We start from the raw sequence: 6,000 nt of genomic DNA, 5'->3' as shown, positions 1-6,000 counted from the left end.
GAAAAAATCAATAAAACTAAGAGTTATGGTTTTTTTGTAAAGATAAAATTGACAAACTCTTAGCTAGTCTAAGAAAAAGAAAAGGGAAAATTCAAATAAGTAAAATCAAGAATGAAAAAGGAGACATTGCAGTGGATATCTAAGAAACAGAAAGGATCATAGGGAGTATCATGAAGAATCACATACCAAAACCCTGGATAATCTAGAAGGAATGGATAAATTCCTAGAAACATATGACATACCAAAACTCCATCAAGGATAAATTGACAACCTGAACAGACCAGTAACAAACAAGGAGATGAAATCAGTAATCAGGAATCAAAACCCCTCGCCAGTGAAAGCCCAGGACCAATCCTTGTTAAACTCTTTCAGGAAATCCGAGATGAGGAAACACTTCCAAACTCATTTTACCAGACCAGCATCACCCCAATACTAAAACCAGACAAAGACACTACAAGGAAAGAACACTAGAGGCTAATATCTCTGATGAACATAGCAGAGAGGAGAATGACAGTCTTTCAGGTAGGGGGAAATGGGGAGATGTTGGTCAAGGTGTACAGTGTTTCAGTTACATCAAGTGAGTAAGTTCTGGAAATCTAATATCCAACACTGTAACTGTGATTAAAGATACTGTACAGTGTACAAAATTTGCTGAGAGAGTAGATTTTAAGTGTTCTTACCATACACAAAAATGATGCTAACTATGTAAGGAGATGGATATGTTATATAGTTTGATTGTGGTGATTATTTTACAATGTATTTGTATATCACATCATTGTGTTGTATACCTTACATATATATAATTTTTTTTTTTTAAAGATTTTATTTATTTATTTGACAGAGAGAGATCACAAATAGGAAGAGAGGCAGGCAGAGAGAGAGAGAGAGGAAGCAGGCTCCCTGCTGAGCAGAGAGCCCGATGCGGGACTCGATCCCAGGACTCTGAGATCATGACCTGAGCCGAAGGCAGCGGCTTAACCCACTGAGCCACCCAGGCGCCCACATATATATAATTTTTAATTGTCAATTATACCTCATTAGAGTTGGAAAACAGGAGTGCCCGTGTGGCTCAGCCGGTTAAGAGTCTGTCTTCAATTCAGGTCATGATCTCAGGGTCCTGGGATCTAGACCTGTGTTGGTCTCTCTGCTTAGTGGGGAGTCACCTTCTCCCTCTCCCTCTTCCTCAAATAAATTAAAAAAAAAATCTTTAAAGTTTTTTTAAAAAAAAACTTAAAAAAAAAACCCAGTTGCACAAAAAATAATAACTTCAAATTTTTAGGAAGAAACTCATGAGGAACTTAACACTATATATATATGTATATACACACACATACAATCATAAAAAGAGTATTAAAATTCTTGATCTGTGTGGCTGAATAGAATCTTTATTATTTTACTCCTATCCTCCAAATTAATTGTGTGACAAAACAAACACCTAAGAAAATTTTAAAACTCTTACTAAACAAACGAACACAAAACTAAGAACTTCCCAACTGGAGATCTCTGGGTCAATTATGAAAATAACCAACTTGCCATTCAAAAGAAAAACTGTTGCCTTTACGTATTATAGCAACTTTTACTTCTGTTTTTTTTTTTTTTTTTTTAAAGATTTTATTTATTTATTTGTCAGAGATAGATGGAGAGAGAGAGAGCACAGGTAGACAGAGAGGCAGGCAGAGGCAGAGGGAGAAGCAGGCTCCCCGCCGAGCAAGGAGCCCGATGTGGGACTCGATCCCAGGACGCTGGGATCATGACCTGAGCCGAAGGCAGCTGCTCAACCAACTGAGCCACCCAAAGTAAGTTTAAAACATGAAAAAAATGTACCATGTTAAACTGTAGAATCAGTCATGTTTTCATTGTTGGCTAGTAATGATTAACAAGAATAAGATAATGAGAAAAATTAAGATTCCAAATGAATTTCTAGGGACTATGACAATGAAATCAATAAAAATGTTTCTCCACAAATAATATAATCATTAGCAGATTAATAAAGCTTATTTTAATGAAGACAATATGAAAATAGTAAAACATTCTTTTAAGAGTTACATGTTGTTTGTTTTCTATGGAAATCACTGTAATGGCCATTTTACTGATGCTACCAGTAGCATTACAGGGTCTGGTTTAAGAAGAATCTAGTTATGTCATTCTTTTTCATCCTTTGCATCTTGATTTTTCTTTTTCTCTTAAAGACCTTCTTCTCCATCTTCTATGTTCTCCTTGTGAACATAATCATCGTAATATTCATCCTGAAATTCTTTCATTGGCCATGAGAGATCTATTTCCTATTTTCCCTTTCCCAATTCTGAGCTTGCTTCATTTTGCCTTCATTCTCCTCTTCTTCTTCCTCCTCTTCCTCATATTCTCTGGATGGTCCGGCTCCATCCTCCCCATTAGCTTGGTTATGGTTATTTCCATACTCTTTCTCTTCCTCTTCAGAGTTGATGATCATTATCCTGCTGACAAAATCTCTTTAAGTATGTTATGCTGTAGCCATTATTGGGAGGGAGACAAACCATAAGTGACTCTTAATCTCACAAAACAAACTGAGGGTTGCTGGGGGGAGGTGGGGTGGGAGAAGGGGGTGGGGTTATGGACATTGGGGAGGGTATGTGCTATGGTGAGTGCTGTGAAGTGTGTAAACCTGGCGATTCACAGACCTGTACCCCTGGCAATAAAAATATATGTTTATAAAAAATAAAATAAAAAAAAGATACTTTCTCAGATATTAGGATTATGATATCAGAGTTAAACAAGTCATGACTTTTCTATCTTTTTAATATTTTCCTGAATATCTACTGAATTGAGTACTTTGATTTTGGTACCATTAAGATTGAAGTAGTTAGAATTTGGTCATTTCTCTTTCAAAACTTCCAAGCCCCAGAAATGATATTGACACTAAGGACTCTGTTCAGTGAAGTTAGTTCCATTGCAGCCATACTCAGAAACCCTGGTTTTTAAAACTATCCATTCATGCTTTCAGTTTCCCAGTGAATGACTAGCAATTATTGAAGACCAATTTGGTCACCCAGTCTTCATTTCCCCCTCTCTTCCTCAACTACCACAAATCTTGTTTCTCCTTTCTTCTCTCTCACACTATCTCCATTTCCAAAATTTGCCAACGATTTGGAAGTGAACAAAAAGAAATGCAAAAATACCACTCACCGCCAGCAAAAAAAGATACGAAGGTAAAGAACAGAAAAACAGATGAAATCCAAAGAAGTGGGATGCTAACATTGCCTTCCCTCCTCTTTGTTCACACATTTACAGTTACTTTCCCTTCAACAGCTATTCAAGGTTTGAATGAGGTTTTTTTAAAAATATGATATAATCAGAGCTGTATTTTTGGAATATTAATCTGATGGTTGTGTTTGTAAATTGGACTAGAAAGGTAAAAAAACAAGAAGCAAGAAATTAATTAGAAATTACTTTATTATTAAAAAAAATTACTTTATTAGCCAAGGAAAGAAAAAAATGAGAAACTAAACAGCAATGTTGTCACTGGGAAAAAAACAGAGGATATAAGTACTAGTGGTGTCATAGAGTTAGAATTTGTTAGAGCTGGCTTTGAGACTGGGTGACTAGCAGGAGGGTGATTGCGACTTTATCATAAGAAGGGAGCCAAGAAGGGAGCTCAGGGAGAAGAAGCTGAGTGTAGTTGGGCACTTGAGATTGAAGGGCTGCTTCATCATCTAAGTCGGGGTTCCCTATAAGTAGATGGCCAGTGGAACTGGATGAATGGGGTTGAGACTAAGCCCCAAAGATAGGGTGTTATAGCCTTCAGCAGATTAAACATTTTTTAAAAACTACTGTATTTAAAAAGAGATACTTCGGAATGAGTCTGAGAAGAAACAGTAAGATAATGACCAGGGGAATCCTGAGGGCTAATACTCTAGAGGCTTAGAGGGACGAGAATTTAGAGAAGCGAGAGCTGCCTACTCAGAGGAAGAGAAGAGTGTTAAGTTTTTACGCCAATGGCAAGAACACCGACAGAGGGTCTAACCTGTCGGTGAAGAGAGATACTGCTTTTTCACAGATAGTAGTGTCATCCGGTTCTAGGGGAAGTGTGCAGGCACAAAATAGAAAAGCATACCCCCTTCCTTCCCCTCTTTTCCTTTGACATATGTTCCACCCTAGGTGAAAGAGTAGTTGGAAAGGTGCTTGGTCTGGTCTCTACAGAGAGGCAGAAGTGCATTGGATAGTGTTAGTGTGCCCTTCCTGAGACACCCTCAGTTTTTCTCTACTCTGCTTTTTGCCCTTTGAGGCCGAGCTGGCTGGATTCTATCAGTGAACTCTTCTGCCTCCTGTTTCCTGTTGATTTTGGCTCATGGTGATCTCCAGCAGGATGTCACAGGGCAGTAGGAAAGTCCTGTGGAGTATTTCTTCCCAGCTTCTCTATGGCACATCGTTATGCTTTGGCTATGTCACTTTGTGATGCCTTGTCTGTAGTAGGGTTGGCAGGATTTTGGCCTGATGTTAGCTCAGAGTAATGATGTGAACATCAAAAATGGCCCAAGAGGGAGCGTTTTGTAATATCTAGGCTTAATATTTCTAACTTGACCAACTATGTTTTCCTTTTAAAACTCTGGCATTCTATGATTGGAAACTAGGGTTTTGCTATTCGAAGTGTAGTCTGTGGAATAGCAGAATCAATTTCCCTTGGGAACTTGTTAGAAATGCAGTCTACAGTTTTCAATGATACCCAGGTGATTTATACTCAGGATTTGAGAAATACTAAGCTAGTATACCATCACAGTTACTTATTATCTCTGTGAACTTATGACAAGTTACTATCCGCTTTCTAATCTCAAATTTCAAATTTCTAATCTTTCAATTTCTGAAAAATTATAATAACAATCATAGGGTTGTTGTAAAGAGTCAACAAGACAAAGTGATCCTGTACTGTTGTAGAACATTTTTTATTAAACAAATACTTCTGGATATCTTCAATGTGCCAAGCACTGTGCTAGATGCTCAGTAGTCAACAAAATAGGTTCCCTGGCCTCATGCAGCTCGCATTGGTTTTGAGTCTTGTGGACCAAAGTTATTCCTGTTTTGGACTATGGCAGCATGTAGTTAGAGTCCACAGATTGCAGTCCTGCTTGATTTCCACAGTTAATTAATACTTCTAAAGCCTCACAGAGTTATATTTGTGTGTGTGTGTGTGTATGTGTGGTGAGAATACTTAAAGTCTACTCAGTAAATTGCAAGCATACAAAAACCATATTGTTAATGATAGTCATTGTACTGCACAGTAGATCTCAGAACTTACTCATAACTCAGAAGTTTGTGTCCCTTGACATCTCCTTATTTTGGCATCCCCTATCCCCCAGCAGCCACCACCTAACTCTCTGTTTTTATGAAATTGGCAAGTGTGTATGTATATACTTAGATTCCACGTAAAAATGGTACCATGTGGTATTTGTGTCACTCTGCCTGGCTTATTTCATTTAGCATAATGCCCTCCAGTTTTACCCATGTCCAGATCAGTCCTCCTTCTTTGGAATGCACTCTATAAGGCCTTAACAAGTCATTTCTGCTTTGTGAGCATTGCAAATGGGATCTTAGGAATACCAGACCACATTAACATATTTCAAAGTGTGCTTCATAGAACACTGAATGTGTGCACTTCTCCATGGAGGGGTAAAAAATATAAATGGCCAAATAAGTTGGGGGACCTATTTCTCTATTAGGAGGTCACAATACACTTTTACTATATCAAAGGCTTCAAGAAGTACCAAGTAAAACACCCCTTTAATTTGGCATAATTCCACATTTCTGGCACTTATTGGTAAAGATTTCTTTCTTTCCTTCCTTCCTTCTTTCTGTCATAGTAATTTGGGGAGATCTTAAATTGGCCCTCTAAGGACACTTACGGACATGATATTTGGTGGATCTATCTTAGAAAAGTTGGGAGGAAAAGAGGTTTTTTGCCAGGGGCAGTCATCCATAGTGGGTGATCAGGATGGCTCCCAGTGATTGTTTGATTTCCCAAGAGGAAAC

This window comes from Neovison vison, chromosome 1, assembly GCF_020171115.1.
Source record: "Neovison vison isolate M4711 chromosome 1, ASM_NN_V1, whole genome shotgun sequence".
NCBI classification, from domain to species: domain Eukaryota; kingdom Metazoa; phylum Chordata; class Mammalia; order Carnivora; family Mustelidae; genus Neogale; species Neogale vison.
This window is presented reverse-complemented; position numbering follows the sequence as displayed.